Genomic DNA, 22,295 nt, shown 5'->3' with positions numbered 1-22,295 from the left:
GGTTTCCTATCAGAGGGATCACATCCTGCATTGCGGGCAAGGCTGTTTGCCTCTGGCTGTTTCCATTCGACAGACCGACAGACCGATCCCCCACCAGCTAATCCCCTAATCTTCCTCATCAGTGATCACCTTCGTTTCCAAGCTTCTCATCACACAAGTTTCCTCTTTGACCAATTCATTTTAAAAATCATAGTAATGAAAATACTCAAAGCCAAATATTCTGCTCTTGCTGCACACACTTGTGAAAGTCAAAAGTGTGCCTAAATCCTATACTAAAAGGCCTTGATCCTGTCTGGGTATTTTTAAAGTCTGAGGAAGTGAACTCGAGCCTGCAAAGTTTATGCCCTAATAAATCTGTTAGTCTTTGCTATGCCACAAGATTCTTTGCCTTTCCCCCTACTTTGTAGCTTCGTCCCTACCTTTGATAAGGATCCCATTATTTCAAGGGGAAATAATGCAATCCTGCTGGAGACAACCCAGGTTTCTTGTGAGAATGGCCCTGCTTCATCCAATTGATGGAACAAGAAAGATTTCTGAAGTCAAAGCTCCAGTCCTCATGAATCTGGGAACAGGAAGGGGGGCAAAATAATGACAATACCCAGCCCACGTTCCCAAACCACCAAGAAGAAAATAATTACAGGGCTAAGAGGGGAAGGGGGGTGTTGGTGGAGAGCAAGGGGTGAGGAGGACAGCCTACCTGTATTCCTTTTCACACAGTTGCAGGTTTTCGGGAAATGGTGAAGTCCACAGAAATCTGGAAGCCGAGACAGTGGCAGGAGGGAAAGGAAGCAGGCAGCGAAAGAGTCAGAGTCCAGCGGCAGCCTCTGTATCTTGTTCTTCCATATCTTTCCAAAAAGGAGGAGAAAGGGAAAGGGATGGGAGTGTAAGAAAAAAGGCATGTTAGTTGATGCTGTGTGCTGGAAATGGTGAAAGAGAACCGCTCAAGCTGCAGTCCTGACTTGTGAGTAAGCTTAATCGGATGTCTGCCTGTGCAAACAATATGTGCATAGGATCTTGCCGCACAGCAAGAAAAAAGTGGCGGGGGGGGAGGTGGAAGAGAGCTGCTAGTTCAACACCCAAAACAACCCGATCCTCAACCTCCTTGAGCCAGATTCTTTGCGTCGACAGGTATTTTAACACCACAAACAAACAAAAAGCCCAGCGACTTTCGCGGAGGTGCCCATTGGCAGGGCTGAGACCAGCGTCAAGTTCTGCTGATGGTCTCGGATGAAAGCCTCGCAGCTGAACTCACAGCTCGAGCGAGAACCCCCCGAAGGCTCAGAACCGCTTGTTGGAGCGGCGGCGGCGGGGAGTCGGGGGGGGGGGGCGCGAGGGTATCGATTCAAAGCCCTCGCGTTTACACGATGGCTTGCAGATCGCGCTATAGCTACAGCCTCGAGGTCCAGCCCTTTTAAAACACACACACACACACACACACACACACACACACACACACACGGAAACCACCAAACCCACCACCAGACAATCCCGACTGAGGATCACGCAACCCCGTGGGGAACTGGGCCGGTTATTAACGCAGCCCGATTCCAAACTGCGTGGGTGAGACTTACCCCACGCCCTCCCCTCCCCTCCCCTCCCCTTCTGCTTCAGCCTCACTCCGAGTTCAAATCGCTTTTCAAACACCCCCAAGATACCCGACCCCCTACAACCTGGCTAGGATAATTTAAACACATCAACCCAAATACCAAGGGGATCTGAAGCGAAATAAACAACAACAACAACAACAATAACTACAACAACAACACAAACCCACCCCCCCACCCCAGATTCCTGATGAGAAAAAGTCGTGTCCACCTTCGCAGAGGCGCGCTCGCCCAGGAGGTGAACTCGCCGGCTGTCTCCCCTGGCTTGCATGGGAGTTGGGATGGATCGCCGGCAGCCGCTGCCCGCTTTGCCCCGGCGCTGTTTCTACTGCGCGCCGGGCGCTGCATTCGCAGAAGCTTGCAAAAGTGGGCGGAGGGAGGCAGGGAGGGCGCCCGGCGATTGCTGGCGAGCTTCGCAAATTTCTCTCCGCCTGGCGGGATTCGCCGCTGCTCCTCCAATGACGGCGTCCCTGCGCGCTGATTCGGCGCCGCTTCCGAATAAGGCACGACCGCTCCCCACCCCGAACGCACCAGCCGCAAATGGCCCTTTCCGAAGAGAAAGTGGAGTAAATCCCACACAACGCAGCGACACTTGCTCCTGTGTAGTCGGGTCACAGGTTTTATTATCAATTGCATCAACTATTTTTCAACTCAGGAGCGATTTTCTTTCTCGCCCCCACCTTTTTTTTTTTGTACATTCCTTCACCCCATAGTTCTCCTCGCGCCAGTCAGGATTCTGCTAAAATCCTGAGCCGTTTTCAAGGTTAGGAGTCAGCCCTAATATACGCCAAATAATCAACTTGGGTGGGGGATTGCTTCTGCTCTGAGCACGTGCAGAGTTTCTGCACCTTCTCTTTGCTTGCCTGCTTGGCAATGTCAAGTGAAAAGGCAGCAACAGTAAGGGGGGGTCGTGCAAGTGAGGGAGGGGCTCTGGAGGTCAGGAGGAGAGGTCTCCTGCTGTGGTGTCTGTCCAGGGTGGCTGGATGCAAAAGAGGACAGGGCTCCTCCACCTTTAAGAGTTGCCCAGATGGGGGAATTTCAGCAGATGTACCTTGTCATGTAGTCCGCTGCTTTACATCACTTTTCAAGGTGCAGGAGCCCTGTCCTCTTTTGCATCTGCCTCCCACCCCTACCCCAGGTGGACCTTGGCATACGCCAACAGTGCCTACCGCTGACACCAGCCGCAGAATAAATTGACCTTTAATCTGATCCAAAAGCGTTCCTCTTTATGAATATTTGACCCCCATAGGCCCAGAGAGGCTGATTTAATTTTATTTTTTATTTATTTTAACAAACAGTTCCTTGTGCTAAAATATTTGCAAAGTCTGTTTCCTTGGCACCATGACAAATGACTGAGGGTGAGAAGATCCATTTTGGTGAACAACAGCTAATTCTCCTTGGGTGTAAACCATTCCCTTTTAATTAATAGTCATTAGGCTGAAAGAAGCATTTACTTGGCATTAGGGAATTTGCCACACGACTTCGTCAGAGAACTGAGCTAGATATAAACATCAAGCGTTTGTGTTCTTTGGGGTTTATGTGTGTGTTTTTATTAGCTCTATTATTATGGCAGATATGAAATATAAAACCGAAATGTAAAACCAGCTCCCAAGAACTTTTTTCATGGAACGTTTATCTAGAGTACGCGGAGCTGAGATCCTGCATCACTGCATGGGTTGAATCATTCTGAGGAAAAACACTGAGGCTGGGGTGGAAAATCTCTTTCAGGCTGAGAGTTGAAGTCATTTTTGGAGGAGTTTTCAGGGGCCACCATCCTGTAGTAGGTGGGGCCAAAATACCGCAAATAGCAGCATATTTTAGCTTAAAGCACCTACATATAGTACCTAAGCCTTAGAAGAAAGTATTTCAGCCTTTTAGAGGATCAGATTTCCCTCCCAAGGTAGGTATGTGAGGAAACAATGAGATTGAGATTGGAGATAGCCAACTAATTGTCTATGGGCTGCATCCTTTGTTTGTTTCTATGTGTTGTGGCTACTGCCAGTGGCAAGGGCAGCAGCAACATAGCAACATTTTGCATCCTCCACAATGGCCCAGGCTGAGCATCATTCCAAGGCATTTGGGGAAGAAATGGCGGCCTCCACACAAACACACACACACACACCACTTGGAGAAAAGTAAAAGAAAAGTCTGCCAAGTGGCCTTCTAATAGGGTGATTGAAATAAGTAAGTTCTCAGAGATTTTTTTTCAGGAAAATGAATCTTGAGAAATTACAGCTTCTCTGTTCAGAGGTGGCACATCAAGCAAAATCTGTTTGTCACAGTGTGTTAACTCTGTTTTCCTTCCTTGCTTTGAGTAGAGTTTTAAAAAACCGGACTCTGTGTGTATTCAAAACTGTGGTATAATTCACAAATATGAATGAACAGTGGAAGAATTGTGCTCTTTCCGGTACCTGATCCAGGTTGTTGATTTTGTCGATGGGGCACCCAAAAGACAGAACGAGAAGCGTGGCTCAAAATGGGCATTGGTGGCTATGGTGTTTTGTGTAAGGAGACACAGAGATAGATGAGACCAGACAGCCCAATCTTATGCTCCGCTGTGCAGTAGCTATACTGCGTCGGACTGATGGCTAGATTCACACTGGCTCTGGCACTGGCAAGCCAACCATAATCTCATGCTGCAGCACCAGCAGCCATTGCCGCTTTCGAGCTGGCACACATGGGTCTTTTCCAGGCTGAGGATGAAGGGGAAATAGTGAGGGGGGGTGTCTGTGGTACTTTGAGCTGTGTCAGGTATTAGGAGGATTCGACCTTCCCCAACCAGCACTCCCCAGACTTTTTGGACTTCAACTCCCATGCAGAATGGCCAATAGTCAGGGATGAAAGAAGGGTTGTGAGAGGTGATCTAAAGTATTCCAATGGCCTTTCTCTGTCATTTGTTTGGTATCACCAGACACCTGCTCCTCTTCCATCTGGACTCTCCCTTAGCGACATCGGAGAGCATGAGAACATAAGAAAAGCCATGCTGGATCAGAAACCCACAAGCAGGACATGAGTGCAACAGCACCCTCCTACCCATGTCCCCCAGCAACTGGTGTACATAGGCTTACTGCTTCTGATACTGGAGGTAGGTAGCACATAGCCATAAGGATTAATAGCCATTGACAGCCTTCTCCTCCAGGAATTTATCCAACTCCCTTTTAGAGCCATCCAAATTGGTGGTCATCTCTACATCTTGTGGTAGCGAATTCTGTAGTTTAACTCTCCTATGTATGAAGAAGTACTTCCTTTTATCTGCCCTGAATCTCCCATGAGCTTCATGGGTTCTAGTATTTTATAAGTTGGAGAAAAAATGTCTCCCTCACCACATTCTCCATGCCATGCATAATTTTGTACACCTCTATCATGTGTCCCCTTAGCCTCCCTTTTTCCCAAGCTAAATCATCCCATCTGTTGTAACTTTCTCTCATAGGGGAGATGCTCCAGCCCCTTGACCATTTTAGTTTTATTAAAACATTTGTATCCCTCCGTATATCACAAGGATCTCGGAGTGGCATACAGGTAAAATCATACAAACAATATAAAACAATAAATATATACAGCTAAAAACAAACTATTAATAAGCTTCCATCTTATCAGGATTCAGCTTCAATTTATTTGACCTCATCCAGCCCATTACAGCCTCCAGACATTGGTCCAACACCTTCACCACCCCAGCTGACTCCGATGACAAGAAGTAGAGCTCAGTATCATCAGCGTACTGATGACACCCAACCCCAAAACCCCTAATGCTCTCACCCAGCAGCTTCATAAAGATGTTGAGCAGCATGGGGAATAGAATAGAACCCTGTGGCACCCCACAGCTTAATAGCCATGGGGGTGGAACAGGAATCCCCCAATACCACTCTCTGGAATCAGCCCTGCAAGTAGGAGTGAAACCACTGTAACACAGTGCCTCCTACTCCCATCTCACAGAGCTGATCCTGTAAGATACCATGATCAATAGTATCAAAAGCCGCCGAGAGATCTAGGAAGGTCAATAGGGTAGTACTCCTCATGTCTTTCACCTGGAGTAGGTCATCAGTCAGATCAGCCAAAGCTGTTGCAGTGTCATGCCCTGGCTTGAAACCAAACTGAAATGGATCCAGGTAATCCATTTCCAACAAGAGCTTAAGCTGCCCAGCTACCACATGCTCAAGCACCTTGCCCAAAACGGGGATATTAGCGAAAAGGCAATAGTTCTCACATACCTCTGGGTCCGGGGAGGCCGTCTTCAGGAGAGGGCGCCTACAGCCTCTTTCAAAGCAGCAGGCACCACCAACTGACAAAGTGAGGCATTTATCACTCCCTGGACCCACCCAATCTATCCACCTCTGCTGGATCCTATTAGCCAAGATGGGCAAAGGTCAAACTTATATGTAGTGGGATGGATGGAGCCAACCGTCTTGTCCACATCATCAGGCTGCAACAACTTAAACTCTTCTGCACCTGTTTCAGCTCTACAATATCTTTTTTTTTTTAAAGTATGGTGACCAGAACTGTACACAGCATTCTGAGTGTGGGTGCACCATAGATTTGTGGTGCACCTTACACTGAACTCCATTTGCCATTTATATGCCCATTCTCCCAGTTTAGAAAGATCCACTTGGAGCTCCTCACAATCCCTTTTTGTTTTATCCACCCTAAATAATTTGGTACCATCAGCAAACTTGGCCGCTTCACTACCCACTCCTAATTCCAGATCATTTATGAACAGGTTGAAAAGCATTGGTCCTAATACAGATCCCTGTGAGACCACACAGTTAACTTCCGTCCATTGGGAGAATTTACTATTTATTCCTGCTTTCTGTTCTTTAACCAGTTACTGATCCATAAATGAATCTTTCCTCTTATTCCAAGCCTGCTAAGTTTGCACTGGAGTCTTTGGTGAGGGACATTGTCAAAAATGTTTGGAAGTGTTTTGGTATTCCAAGTAGACAATGTTTACTGGATCACCCCTGTCTCTGTGTTTATTGACACTGTCTCAAAGAACTCTAAAAGGTTAGTGAGATAGCGTTTACCTGCCTGCGATAGAATCAAATGAGTTTGGTTTTCTATGAATCTGACCCATGAAATTCATGGTGGACCAGCTTTTCCTGAGTGGCATAGATTCTGTAATCTTCCAGCTGTTTTTTTTTTTTTTAACCTACTGGAATTTTATGCAAATTTAGTCAGAGAAAAATGCTTAAAATAATATTACAAAAAACTTGCCAAATATGTGCATTTCCCCATAGGCTAAAGCATGAAAATGGGCATTATGAGGGCAGGGGGATTTGTACATTTTAGGGGGATTTGCATAATTTGGGTGGAGTGATGCATGTTTGAATTTGTGCAAATTTGGTAAATTGGAAAAAATGTGATTCTTTCAATGAGTGGATGATAGAACAAATGGCACCAGGCAATTTGTGAAATGCAGATGGATTTTATTTATTATGTACATCCTTACTCTCTTTGCCACAGGGCCATCTTCCAACAACTGCCCCAAGGGAAGGATGATGATGATGATGATGATTGGGGGGGAAGCATTCTTAAACTCATTTTGTGATTTTATTATTTTTATGTTACTTCTAAGCTATCTTAGTAGGATCTGTATCTTGGAAGGTGGCATATAAATAATTTTAATAAACAAATAATGGCACAATCCTATGCATGTTCAGACAGAAAAAAAGTCTTGCAACCTCAGCATCCTCCAGTCAGCATGATTGGCTGGGAATTGCAGGATTTTTTTCTGCCTAAACATTAATAGGACTGCACCCCCAAATAAATATTGTTAGAACATTGCAAGCTGCCTTATAGTGAGTCAAACCACTGATACACCTAGCTTGGTTTTGACCCTGTTCAGATGACACACTAAGCCATGGTGGTTAAGCATTTTGAGCTAAACATTATGGCATAGTGTGTTGTGTGAACCATGACTTAGTGTGTCATGTGAACGATTCCTAACCATGGTGGCTATATAACCATGGTTTAAACATGCTCACTAACCATTTGTTGCAAAAGGGTTAGCAGCCTAACCATGGCTTAGTGTGTCGTCTGAACAGGTCTGTTGTCTGCTCTGACTGGCAGTGGCTCTCAATGGTTTCAGGCAAGAGTCTTTGCCAGCCCTAAATGAAGGTGTTATTTATTTATTATAATATTTTGATATTTTGATAAATTTATCAATTACTCCATCTGCCAACTAGATTGTCAGGATGATATAAAATAAAACTGCAGGATAAAATGTATGCATCATAAAAACAAAAGTATACGAGTTTAAAAGCATTCAATTCAATAAATGCAGAGTGGCATTAACATTGAAGGGTGAAATAAGGCAGCATTAAGCAGTACTAAAAGCTTGACAGAGCAGAACAGCCTTAACTGCCCATCTGATGCGTAATGCTATACTACATGCTAACATAATAGGGTGGAGAATTTCGAGAGGTGATTTGAACACAGCTTTACTTTCTGCAGCGTTTAGCCATTAAGGGGAGAGAAGAGGGAATTTCTGCAGGTATAGTTTGTACAAAAAGCTTCATCTGCTAAAATATGGGCTCCTACACAATCATTAAAGGTGCAGGTGACACATTTAACAGGATCAATGATGAGGATGAGGATGATGAGGATGATGATGAATTTCAACCAGGTTCATACAGGAGGAAGTGGGCCTTCAGGTATCCTGGCTCCAAACTGTAATCAGAGATTGAACCTATGGTCTTTTGATTTGATTTGATTTGATTTATTACATTTATATACCGCCCCATAGCTGAAGCATGGGCTTTTCTGCTGAGCTACAGTCCCCCACCCCCTGCAGTGGCCAAATGCTGCAGAAAGTAAAGCTGTGTTCAAATCACCTCTCAAAACTATCCAGCCTGTTTGTGGGAAGAGAAACCAGAGGAACAATTTCACAGAGTTTCTCCAGTAGGAGGAAAAATTGTCCACCAGTTTCTCAGGGGCAGGACTGACCATTGGCAGTACAATCTCTTATTGACTTCCCTTCCACAGTTCATTTGACCTAGCATTTTGTAGCAAATCAGGAGACTCTGGGGAGCAACAGGAGAGGTGTCCATGGGCATTATGTTGAAGGCCCCCAGTTCTAGGGGGGTTAAGAAATTTGAGCTCCTCTCTAGTAAAAAACAGGTTTTGCATAGGTAGACAGTGAGATCAAAACGGGGCAGATGTGGGTGGTTCTTCTCCATATGCCAGTGAACATCATGTCTAGGGTGGCCATATGGAAAGGAGGACAGGGCTCCTGTATTTTTAACAGTTGCATGGAAACTGCCTTCTTTTGTATCTGGTCACACTATGCAGGGCTCCTGCAGCTTTTACTGTTGTGATGGAGAGGGAATTTCACCAGGTGCTGCATGCATACAAATGACACCTGCTGAAATCCCCTTTTCTCTACAACTGTTAAAGATACAGGAGCCCTGTCCTCCGTTCCATATCGTCACCCTAAGGATGTCATTATGTTAGCTTTCATGATGATGAGGCTAAAGCAGCAGGGGATCAGGTTGTAAATATTTTTGCAATTCCTACTGTTTGCCCTTGAGTGGTATGGAGAGGAGTGGATGGTGACACATTGAATCTGTTTCCTTCAACCCCTGGAACTTCTCTTCTTGTAAAACTCTGTAGTCAAGGACATCATTAACTTGGAAGAGTTGTGTGAAGGGAGGGTGAACACACACACCACACACACTCTCCTGGGTGAGTGCTGTGAATATTTGATTACACACCTTGATGCCTGTAGAATTAATTATGCTTCAATAATCATATGCGCAAATCAGTGTTTTCAATAGCAAGACAGATTAAGGCTATCCCCATCTGTGTACTCAACTTCCTTTCTCCTCTGGTGCGCTCGTCTCTTTTCTTGGGGATGAGTGACTTAAATCCCATTTTCTGTTGGTATCAAACAAAGGAAAGAACAGCAAAGAGGTGGCTGGGAATTATGGGGACTTTAATCTAATACATCTGGAGGGCCCTGCGTTGGACAAGGTTGCCTTGCTGTACTGGATTTTTACTTGGAAGCAAATCCCACTGTGTTTAATGGGGCTTACTTCCTTGTAAGAGTGCTTAGGGTTGCAGCCTTTTTTATTTCTTTATTTATTGTATTTATTTTTTAGATTTATATCCCACCTTTTTTCCTCCAAGGAACCCAAGGTGGCATACATCATTCCCCCCTCTCCATTTTATTCTTACAACAACAACCCTGTGAGGTAGGTTGGGTTGAGAGTCTGTCACTGGCCCAAAGTCACCCAGTGAGCTTCCATGGCTGAGTGGGGACTAGGACCCAGATCTCCCGATTCCCAGTCTGATAGGGTGATCATATGGAAAGGAGGACAGGGTTCCTGTATCTTTAACAGTTGCCTAGAAAAGGGAATTTCAGCAGGTGTCATTGGTATGTATGCAGCACCTGGTGAAATCCCCTCTTCACAACAGTTAAAGCTGCAGGATCCCTGCCCTCTTTTGTATCTGGTCACTCTAGTCTAGCTCCTGCAGCTTTAATTGTTGTGATGAAGAGGGAAGTTCACCAGGTGCTGCATGCATACCAATTCCCTTTTCTAGACAACTGTTAAAGATACAGGAGTCCTCTTTTCCAAGTAGTCACCGTACAGTCTGACACTCTAGCCACTACACCGCACTGGCTTACAGTGTGACCCTATCCATGCTCAACTCTCGCTGTGCTCAGTGGGGCTTACTCTAGGGGAGGGTGGCCGGAATCAAAGGAGGACAGGACTCCAGCACCTTTAATAATTTCATAGAAGAGAGGATTTTGGCAGGTGTAGCTTGCATGTCCAGCTACACCCTGTAAAATCCTCTCTTCCATTCAACTATTAAAGGTGCTGGAGCCCAGGCCTCTTTTGCATCTGTCCTCCTCACTATGGGTGAGATTTATTAAAAAACAATTTATTAAAAGACGTTTAATAAATCTCACCAATTTTGGCTGGCCTGTGGTTAGAGCAGGCTTTCCCAATCTCATGCTGTCCAGTATCTGGAGGGCACCAGGTTGGGGAAGGATGGACTGTAGCCTAGTATTGTTTATTTTCCCAGACATATCAGAGGGTTCTTTAACAGCCTCCTTCACTTTAGCATTCACATCAGAAGCAATTATGAATTCTGTTGTTCACATAAGCCATTTCTTAAGATATATCTCCCAGACATCCTGTGGATCTCTAGTAAACAACATTCTTTTAAATCTGGTGTAAAATCTCCTATCAACAAACTCAAGTCCTTTAGAACAGGAAGGGTACAATCCCCCAGCGAGCTCTCCCAGAGTAGTGGGTAACACTGCAATTTGCTGCACGTTTACTTGGGAGTAAGCAAGAGAAACACTGGTCATTAGTTTGGCGCCCAAGGGCACTGAAGATGTGAAGAAGCCAGTGTCGACTCATTAGTGGAGGCTGGTGGCTCTGATTTCAGTGGAGCTCTAAATCCAGTCTGGGTTTCAGTCAGAACCAGCCAGAACTCTAAAGGACCTCTCCAAGGTGCTGAACCTATTTTAAGGATAGGATTCAGCTCATTGGAAAAGCTCTTTTAGAGTTCTGATAGAAATCCAAAATGGATTTAGAGCCCCACTGAAATCAGAGCCACCAGCCTCTACTAGAACCTCTGAGTAAACATGGTTACAATTAAGCAGCTACCCTGAAAATCCTCGCCTGCTGATCCTATGCACGTTTACTCATGAATAATTCCCCCTGGCTTCAATGAGAATGCACAGGATTGCAGTCTAAGCATATTCACTAGGTCAGCCTTCTCTCACGGGGTGCCCTCCAGATGTGTTGGATTGCAACTCCCACCATTCCCAGCCAGCAGAAGCAATGGGAGTTGTAGTCCAACCCATTTGGAAGACTCCCGGTCAGGGTCTGAGTAAACTCAGATGTCACTTTAAACTGGTTTAAAACAGTTTGTAACAATAGTAACAACTGTTGGGGCTCAGGACCCACTCCAGATACAGTTTTCAAACTGTTTTCAAAGTGTCATATCCTGCTTGGTGTAGGTCCTCCCTCCTAAGCCACATACTGAGGAGAAAGCTCTTTGGCAGGCCATCACAGCTCAAGAACCATCAGACGCAAAGATGCCACCCATGAGTCATTCTTGATGACAACCTATTTGTTTTGTGGCCTATTTGTCTGGGACCGGCAGGCCATAATATTTGGCTTTGGGGCTGTGTGAGGTTTATATAGCAAATGGTGCCAGTATCTTCTCTTGAAATCAGTATTTCAGAACTGGGCTTTAAAGATTAATCTGCTTTCCCTGTTAAGGAGCTGATGAAATGAAGTAACAGTCCTGGCAAAGCCCTGTGATGAAGGGCCCGTAGGTAACATTAATTCATGTGAAGATAATCATTACAGAGTTGTTTTCAGTTCTGCTATTATCATTATTAGTATAATAGCACCGCAACATTCATCCAAATGCTCCAGGGGACATCCAAAACGCTCAGATAATTGAATGCTTGGATAAATGGTGTGTGTGTGTGAGTGTGTGTGTGTGTGTGTGTGTGTGTGTGTGTGTGTGTGTGTGTAGATGGGTGAGAGAAACCCCTTTCCTTGCAGTATAACGCCCCCAAGTCTGCAGCATAGTGAGTTCAGTACAATTTAAAAACAAAACACAGTGAATCCACAAAATCAAAGGATGCTTTAGCACAAATGCTAATTCAGTGCTAAGAACCACATTTGCTTCAGCAGCTATCACTTATGAATGCCATTTCAGGCAGTCTAGGAGAAGGCATTTTCTAACTGAATGTACATTCCAAGCTGCCTAAAAAATTTCATTTGAATCCCACACGCAGGAAATGAAAAATAAAAAAGGTGATGTAGGCATCGTTTGTGGAAATGGCCTGAAAAGATCCATGCATCAGACATTTGTATAACAAGACAGTTTTCGGCAGTATATGACCATGTACACTATTTTGTGTCAGTGTCTTAGACTGCAGCAAAAGAGCTTACTGTCTACTTTAGACAGAATTGTCCCCGCTGTCACTTGAGGGTTTATCTATACCACAGCCTAACAGTGCACACCTATGCCTGTTTATTTTGAAGTAAGATCCATTAAGTTCAATGGGACTTACTTCTAGGATATAGGACTGCAACCTTAAACTGGTTCCTGGTCAACAGCCGGTTGGCCACTGTGTGAACAGAGTGCTGGACTAGATGGACCCTTGGTCTGATCCAGCAGGGCTCTTCTTATGTTCTTAACAGTCACACACACACACACACACACACACACACACACACACACACACATTCCCTTTGACTAAGGTACTATGTGAGCTGCAATTCTGTTAAAAGGGACCAGGTATCTCTATACATAGAATTTCTGAATGTCCAGACCAAAAGACAATTCTTAGGAGTTTCGGCTGAGATGCCATGATAGTTAGTCTAGTATTCAACCCCCTCCCCATTTGAAATGCAGACATACCATTCCTATTTTTATTAGAGATTTGTAAAAGCCCCCTGGGCTGGAAGAGGACTCTGGAGATTCTTCATCTGGTCTGCAAGCTTCTTCTGCTGTTATTTCTGATCACTAGTCTTATTGAAACACTTTTGACTTATAAGGCATTTTAATTTTCATTTTAAGGAAAATCTGGTGGACTTTTGTGTGTGTGTGATTGAGAGAGATTTGAACATGATTCAGAACGCAATCCTATGCACATTTAGACAGAAAATACTCCTACAACTCCCAGCATTCCTCAGCCAGTTATGCTTCTTATTTAAAATACAAAACCATTAAAAGTTTTAATTATCATTGTTGTTGTTGTTGTTAAAATTGTTAATATTATTTTGTGATTTTTTTTCTTATTTTGATGTTACCTGTAAATCATCTTGGTAATATTTGTTTCTTAAAAGGTGGAATAAAAGTAATATACATTTATTTATTTATTTATTTATTTATTTAAAACATTTATATCCCGCCCTATATCATTAAGATCTCAGAGCGGCATACAGATAAAAGCATACAGTATAAAACAGTAAATATGCACAGTTAAAAACAAATTAAACCATGAACCAAATTAAAACAATATATAATTTAAAAGCAGTAAAAGCAGTTAACTAAATAAATAAGGTTGCAATCCTAGGCACGTTTAAATAGAAAAAAGTCCTAAAACTCCCAGCATTCTCCAGCCAGTATGAGAATTGTAAGGTGTTTTTCCTGTCCAAACTTGCATAGGATTGTGCCATTACAGGTTGCCACAAGGATGCTACTAAAAACAGCATCCCCATCATCCTTGCCTGGGCTTTCATGTGTAGGAGAACCTATTGAACTGTGTTTTTGAAGCCCTCCTAAAGGCTGCTTGGAAGTGGAGATAGGCAAGAGAAAGGGAACTTCTTAATGGTAGACAACATGCTTTGGAGACAGAAGATCCCAAGTTGAATCCTGTCTTCTTCAGTTAAAAGGATCTGATAGCAAATGATGGGAAAGTCCTGTGCCTGGAATTTTGGAGAAGCACTGTCAGTCAGTGAAGACCAGGGATGGGGAACCTCCAGCTTGCAGGCTGGATGAGGACTCTGGAGATTCTTCACCTGGCCGGCAAGCTCCTTCTGCTGTTATTTCTGATCAGAGGTACAATCTGAACAGAGGCCATTTAAAGGGATTTAAACTTGAAATACCCCACCCTTAAACACCCTGTGCTTAAGGGATGTACAGATTTTGAACTAGCAATGTTTGGTTTTTGTTAAATCTGTTTTGCCTGTGTTTTGTGGATTGCCAGGTGTCTTTCATTCCATTGTCCGCTAATGGATGAAATTGGTGTGTTGTTGTTTTTAACCAGAATTTCATCCCACTTGTGCTAATTCATACTAGTGCAAATGTGCATTTGTGCAAATGAGCTAATGTGCATTAGCTAACATGAATCAGCACCCATGCATGTTGTACACTGTGGCTGCAAATTCTCCCCCCAAAAGTGAATTACTGCAGATCCCTCACTCACACACCCCAAGGTGGAAAACCATTCCATAAGTCTGCAGACCAATGGGACTCGGGGGGGGGGGGGGAAGCTGTTTCACTGCAGAATCTGCAGGTTGGATTTGTAGAAATCTGAACTCATTTTAATCCTTTGTGGATTTCTCTAACATCCCTACTTTGAACTGAGCTGTGCTTTACAAGCATGAAAGCTGTTGCCTAGAACTGACCTATGCTTTCCAGCCGCTGTAGACAATACCAAGATAGTCAGACTAATATAAGGTATCTTCCCGTATTCCCAATAGACTTATTATATGATGGTCCTGATCCCATGTATGACCAGGCTGGGATGAATTTGTCATGGCAAGGTCATTTGCGACTAGAAGGTATCCCTGTGCTAATTTTTGTAATATGTGCCCTAGTTCAAGGAGAGAAAAATCACACTCCGGTTCCGTTTACCTAAACTCTCTTCTTTGTTTGTGTTGGAAATACAACCCATCATTTACTCTGCAAGTCCAACTAAGTCCTAAGAGGTTTAAAGTAAAGGATCCATAGCTCAGATTTAGTTTTGGGCTCTTCCATGTAGTTAGCAGGGCTGAGAGTCTGGAAAGCCGGTGCCACTTGAATTAGACTCTGGAAAGACTACTCGAGACTCCGGGAAGCCACTGACACATGAATTAGACAATATTGGGATGGCAGACCCATAATGGTCAGACTCAATATATGACAGTTCCATGCATTCATAAGGGCGCCTAGAACTGCAGCCTTGGGGGAACTCTGTACCCATTACTTGTTGGAAATGCAGGCTAGGAATCAGAGATGCTTGTTGATTTTTTTCTCCAGCCTTGGAAATCACACAACCCATCGTAATTCTAGTCTCTGATGTTTGTATCTATCTTTGCTACAAAATAAAATTATAGGTGTTCTCGAAGAAAGGCCTAGGTAGGAAATCGCCTTTGCAGCAGGGGAAAATGCCATTGATTCAAGGGCATCCAAATGACCATAAAACTCTTGGAAATGGTCCTTTCATCAGAATGCTTTGAGCTCTTGACTGCAAAAGCCCAGAGCGACCAAGGCAGCACTATTAAGGCTATCTAACCGGAACGTAAGCACGATCCTTTGGAGGGAGAGAGATTTAATAGAGTTTGTGACTGGAGCTTAGCTGGGGAATGACAGTCACTGTCTCTCTTCCCCCAAGAGGTGTCCCAGCTGACCTTCCCAGAAGTGTTTTCTCAAGACCTCTGCAAAGACTCTTCCAAAGGCATTGCTGATAGGCATTCACAAGGGGACAGAGATGCCTTGAACGGGCCAGACTATTCTGAAAATATTTCCCTGTACTGCTTGGGGAACTGTTGCCAGTTAATCTGTCCACGTGTCCATATTAGTTCTATTCTATGTCTTATTCCTGAGGCCTCCAAATTTTGATCTAAAGATATAATTGTCCCACCATCTAATCTCATCAGTGCACATAATACCAGCACTGGGTTTAACTTGTTCCTTGCATCTAATTCCACCCTTGCTTGTTTCTGTTTCTTATTCCTGCACTTCAGTCCAATCTTGAGCTTTTTCCCCTTTGCCCATAATTCAGTGATCAATGTAAAGTCTGAAAAATGCTATAGAGCTCAACAAGAAAGCTGTGTACAAATGACTTCACAAAATTATCCACCTTATTTGTGGGCAGAGAAATGACACCCAATTTCTCCAGGAGTGGAAAAATTCTCAACAGTTTTTCACAGGTAGGACTCGCCATTGGCAGGGTTTATAGCACAACTTCTGTCTGTTTTTCTAAGGTTGTACTTGTTGTTGCGGGAGGGGCTTGTGCTGCCACTGCAAGCGGCACTGGCATCAGTGTTGGCAGCCAAGCCCCCATTTTGCATCAACTACAATGTGGGTGTGAGAGGGCCAGTGTTGTGTCTAGCTCCAGAAAAGAAGTGTGCCAAAATCGGTCCATCAATTTCCTGGAAGTTTTCTTCCCTACGAAAAAGGCTTCCAGTGTTCTGCCTCATTTTCATGATGTTTTATAATTTACTTTTGTGACATTTTTGAGTTGGTGAGGCAGCCGACAGTGCTGTGTGCTTTCCCTTTCTAGGGGGGAATCCACACGTCGTTCTCAGGGCGCTTCCATCCACCCCCAGTGCACCCCGAAAACGATCGTATAACTTGCCTGTAAAAGAGACGAGGAAGAAGCGTCCTTGCCGCCGCCGCCGCCGCTACCCAACTCCCTCCTCGCCGGCCAGCTCGGAGAGCTCGGAAGAAGCTCTCCCCCCCGCCTTCTTCCTCTGAGCTCTCCGTCCCAGCCGTCCCAACTCTTTCTCTTCTCTTCTCCAGGCAAGTTACACGATCGCTTTGGGGCCGCACTGGGGTCGCTTAGAAGCGGTCTCGGTACGACGTGCGGATTCCCCCTAGGACACACATCTCCATCGCTCTGCAGCCTCCCAGCTGCCTGCACTTACTGATCAGAAAATGCCCTATGGGAGGAATTTGTGATGTGTTCCCCTGGGCTTTAACTGAAGTGTGGGAAGCCAAGGAGGCTACAGAGATTATTGTACAATGAATGGCAGGATGCTCTGAACCTATCCTATGAGAATTTCTAGGAAATGTTCTTCTCCTTTGAATTTTTTACCCCCAAAAGCCATTTCATTCCTAACATATTGAATGAGAATGGTTGACAAAAATGTGGGAGAAATCTTCTTATTCAATAATAACTCTATTTGTGCATTTTGCTCCTTCTCTCCATTTAAGACTGCAGTCCTACACACACTTACCTAAGGGTAAGCCCATCTGAACACAGTGAGACTGACTTCTGAGTAAACATGCAAAGGACTGTGCTGTAAATTAATGCTGTCCTTACATTTAAGTTTGATGTTTTAAAGCTGCACTGGAATTAATTTCGTCTTGGTGCACAACTCTCTCCCTGCCAGTCTTGTTCCTTAAGTACACACAACTCCTTCCAAGCATTACACCTCTGCCTTAAAGTTCAGCGTCTATTATATTTTAGGTTCATTTGTTCATAAACAACAGCAACAACTAACTTCTTCCCTGTAATCCATCTTCCCTCTGCTCTCACCCACTGCATAAATTACAAATTAAATGAAATCTCTGCAAGTCTGTTCTTTCAGTGCATCCCACTCTCCCAGTCCCCTTCCCTGGGAAGGAATGCTGCCTCTGTGGTTCACACATGCACTTCATCTCTTGAAGAATGCAGCATCAAGTGGCAGGGAGGGTGACCTGCTGTGTGAAAAGAAGCCATTGCAGATCTTCCCACAACAGAGAGAACTTGCAAATGACACCCGCAGGCATCATGCTTCTCAGCGGAATGTCCCCAGGCATTCAGCAACCCGAATAAGGGAGAAATTATGAAGCCAGTGGAGGCTGGTGGCTCTGATTTCAGCGGGGCTGTTAACCCACTCCGGGTTTCAGGAGGAACTCTAAAGAAGCTATCCAAGGTGCTGAACAGATTGAAACCCAGAGCGGTTTCAGCACCTCACTGAAAACGGAACCACCAGCCTCCATTGAACGAAGTGATGGGGTGGCAGCGGCGGGCAGTGGGTGGGGGGAGGAAATTACAGGGTTCCCATGAGCACTGCTTAAGAACCAGCTCCGACTAAGGAGGGAGGGAATCACAAAGTTCAGGATAGAAAAAAGAGCGGTCATATGGGTAATGTGAACAAACATAAATCATAAATATAAGCAACAAAGACTGGGGGTGGGGGAGAGAGAGAGAGAGAGAGAGAGAGAGAGAGAGAGAGAGAGAGAGATGTTTGCTAAAATGCCAATTGACTAATTCCATACCTTGCAGAGATAAAGGCTTTCTGTCATCTGGCTGCGTCCATATCAGTCTGTCCGTGGGAGAATTCAAGAGTGAGTTGACCCCAGCCGCAGAGGGCTTTTCGACCATTGTCGAAGGGGGCTCAGCCAGCAACCACCAGTGGCCGATGTTAAGGGCTGAGCATCATCATCGTCGCCGCCACCACCACCACCAGCAGCATCTCTTTCTCAGCCCAGCGGAGAGCTCTGGGCGTCCCGTCCCCTCCGCCCTCCGATCCGACTGATGGAGAAGCGTCCTTTTGCCTCTCCAGCTTTTTAACGCCGAATTAGTACTGGAGAGCCTCAGAGGCGCTTCTCCACACCCCCTTCTCTTCTCTACCCCCACCCCGCGCGATGACGGCTGTTTCCGAGACCCCCGAGTGTCTCGAAAGCCAACGCAGTGCAAACGATAACGGCTGGAACCAGATTGTGAGTGATGAAATTGACAAGGCGGTTGCAGCCTGAGAGGAGGACGCGAGGCGCCGGGGAGACACGCGGTGCGGGAGGGGTGGAAAGAGACAGTGTGTGTGTGGGGGGGGGGGAATTCTAGAATTTATTGGGAAGATCTTTGACTTAGCAAAACACACACACACACACACACGAAACGCACACATACGCAGCCAGGAGGAGAGGGGAGCAGAATTGGACCCTTTGTATGAAATTGCTGTGTACACAGTTCTATGAATTAAACTGGAGTCCTCTCGAATGTCAAGCGAGTTGGTCTCAATGGGAAGGTAAGGGTGCGATCCTCTCCACGTTTACCCAGGAGTAAGCTCCATGAAATGTAGCGGGACTCCTTTCCGCATAAAGGCGCATAAAACGGGGCTGCCCCACGGCATGTCCACTCACTCACTCACTTGGTAGCAAAGACCGACAGAACTGGGGGGGGGGGGGGCGTTAATTCAGCTTGCACGGGATCGAGTGACACACGACCATCCTCTTCAGTCCTGGGAGTCCTGCTGCTTCATTGTGGATTGGGTTTAGTAGTTCTTAATGGGGATGTACTTTTATTTTTGGTTTAAGACAAAACCGGGAGGGAGTGATGAAGCTTTAGGGGGAGAGGTTTCCCCCACCCCCTCCCTATAGCCCAGACAGCACGAGCGTGCAGAAGGAGGACCCTTAGAGGCATACCTTTGTGAGGAAGCAACGCGCTTGTTCAACCCAACAGGTTTTAGCTGGCTGTCTCGGTGCGCTAGGTATTTCCCCACCCCTATCCCCACGCTCCCGCCAGGGGCTTTCGCATCCAACTGCAGAGTATATTTACCAAGGCTGAGCTAACAGCGCTTTTGGTAAACAGAAAATGTTCATGGATTTACTGCAAAGCCCGACTGAAAGTTCTGCCCGCTCGCAGCCTCGTCAGAACAGGCAGCGGAGGCACGGGCTGGGTTGCCAAGGAATACATTTGCGGTGGGAGTTTTCACGGGCCTACACGATCAGTTTCCCGTGGTCGTTGTAACGCGAGTAAACACGCAAACATTTCCTCCTTTGGAAAAAAAATAAAACGGCTAACAGACTAACGGTGCGATACAGTATTAATTAAGCAGGTGGTTATTGCGTCTAGAAGCACGGCCATGTGCAACCTAAACTCCAGGTTAAGTGAATGTTAATGGCCAGGGCTAAAACGCAAACAGAAAAGATCCAGGCTTCGTTGCCCTCAAAACCTGACCAGCTCTAGGGTGACTTTGACGCATGGCTTTCAGCACCCTGGACAGCTCCGCGCCTCCCTTCTTTTCAATCTTGCCGGGGGAGGGAGGGGGAAAGGCAGTTACTAAAGGATTTTTGAAAGTTTCTGTTGATGCGTGTTCCAAAAACGTTTCGCTTTAGCACTATTATTGTTTACTGTCAGAAAACCTCAACTGATTTTCATGTGACTTGCTTCCACGTGAACGTGAGTTCATCTTTTTTTTCCCTGGGATTTCTTTCTATCTCAGTACTCGAGTTCTCCAGACACTGCACAGCTTGAGAAGCTCCATCTCTAGACCTTTCTACTCTCTTTGTCTGTGTCCTAAACTCTGCTGGAAAAGTAAATATTAATTTGATTAACCACTCTGGATTAGACTGCAAGGAACAGGCAGTGTTTTTAATGCATCTAGACAAACAGATTTTTAACGTGTGTGTGTGTGTGGGGGGGAGAGAGAGAGAGAGAGAGAGAGAGAGATTTCGGGGTGGGTAGATAACGTGTGGGTAGTAAACGACACCACTCATCAAAACATCCATAGGAAATCTCCCAAACCCTTGGACTGCATACTCAAGATCTCTTAATACAAATCAGTTAATCCCTAACGAATTTAGCCATCTTGTCATGGTCAAAAACAGAATGGCCATGTCCAAACGTTCAGTGCCTTAGTAAAGACTTCTCTAACCTGTTGCCCTGAAAATGTTTTGTACTACAACTCCTATCAGTCCCATAAATCATGGACAGTGACCAGGGCTGATGGGAGCTGTCGTCCAAAACATCTGGAAGACACCAGGTGGAGTGGGAGGTTCTTAATCTGCATTAGTGATCATTAGTGATCGCAAATGGGACAGACACACACACACACACACACACACACACACACACACACATCTGCTCAGGATTCCAGCCACCAAGCCCTGCCTTTTTAAGGGTGTTTTTTTCCCATTCCATTCCATCCACTTCTCTGGTTTTCCAGGGTTCGCCACACTCAACAGTCAACCAGCATTATATGCTCACAGAGCATGCGAAGTCCTCACCAGGCTTACCTTATTTTTATTCATTTGGGGGAGGGGGAGTTACTTCTGCAAATATTGGAATTCCCCTGAGCCTGCTGATGGGTTGTACCATTTTGGCTACAAAAAGATAGGCATGCAGAAGATGTTTGCTATTATTAGTGTTTATGAGTGCTGAAAAGGGGATGGTAGCTCATCTAGATTACTTGATTTTGAGTAATGCATACATCTGAATGTATCCTGTTTGATTTAAAGATGGTTAGACAACGAGAGGACCAGTGTATTAAATACATAATTGTATCAAATTAACTAATACAGAAAGAAAGAAAGACAATAACCAGGGATTCCACAAATCATGTTTTAGATAATGAGTCTTCTTCTTCTTCTTCTTCTTCTTCTTCTTCTTCTTCTTCTTCTTCTTCTTCTTCTTCTTCTTCTTCCTTTGTCTCTGCATGTTTGAATCCAACACTGGAAACTTCAATTAGTTCAAAATACAGCAGCCAGGCTGGTCATTGGCACACCCATATTACACCAGTTATAAAATCTCTTCACTGGCTGCCAATTAGTTTCTGAGCTAAGTATAAAGTGTTGGTTATTACCTTTAAAGCCTTACATGGTTTGGGTCCAGGCTACCTGTGGGATCACCTTCTCCCATACAATCCGTCCCACACACTCAGGTCCTCTGGGAAAAATCTACTTCAGCTAGCAAAAACTAGATTAACAACAGTTACCCAGAGGACCTTCTCTTCTGCTGCTCCCAGACTGTGGAATGGTCTGCCAGAGGAGACTCGTCAACTTAACAGTCTACTAGCATTAAAGAAAGCTATAAAGACTGATCAGTTCCAGCAAGCCTATCCAGTGGAATTTTAAGATGCTTTTAGAATGTTTTTAGGATGTTTTAACAATGTATATTATGTTTTAATTCAGTTTTATGTACTTCACTGTTTACTGTTGTTCCCCACCTCGATCAAAATGGAGAGGTGGGTAAGAAATTATTATTATTATTATTATTATTATTATTATTATTATTATTATTATATAGCACTGGGAAATTGATATTATTCTTGCATGTGGACTTTCATTGGAAATGCTTGCTCCTTTTTATCTTGAATATTTCCTTGATTGGTATGTCTTATATTTTCTACTTTTGCTGATGTACACACTTTCTACATTTTTGTGCAGGACAGAGCATTTATGTGAGCATATTTATCTAATCCAGAATTCTGTCTATAGAGGCCAGCCAGGTGCCTATCAGAAGCTCACAAAAAGGGCATAAGGGGAGCAAAAGGTCCACTCAAGGTGCTCATGTTCTTCTTCATCATT

The 22,295-nt window shown here is 44.7% G+C and overlaps 1 protein-coding gene across 4 annotated transcripts in view; it reads right to left on the bottom strand.

The window, feature by feature from the left end:
• CHRM2 (cholinergic receptor muscarinic 2) overlaps positions 1-18,397 on the bottom strand; it is a 193,109-nt gene extending 174,712 nt beyond the window's left edge. For 3 of the 4 annotated variants that reach the window (XR_010025860.1, XM_063135040.1, XM_063135039.1), the window contains exons 1-2: positions 1,816-1,924; positions 698-845 (exon numbers count right to left, since the gene is read on the bottom strand). The gene's annotated coding sequence lies outside the window, so the exon portion shown is untranslated. Of the gene's footprint in view, positions 1-697; positions 846-1,815; positions 1,925-18,266 lie in introns of those variants that run through there. The other variant, XM_063135044.1, reaches the window with a different exon arrangement.
• Positions 18,398-22,295: the final 3,898 nt, after the last annotated feature.

Source organism: Elgaria multicarinata, chromosome 9 (assembly GCF_023053635.1).
Source record: "Elgaria multicarinata webbii isolate HBS135686 ecotype San Diego chromosome 9, rElgMul1.1.pri, whole genome shotgun sequence".
NCBI classification, from domain to species: Eukaryota; Metazoa; Chordata; class Lepidosauria; order Squamata; family Anguidae; genus Elgaria; species Elgaria multicarinata.
The sequence above is the reverse complement of the archived record's forward strand: the minus strand, read 5'-3'. Positions and strand labels throughout refer to the sequence as shown.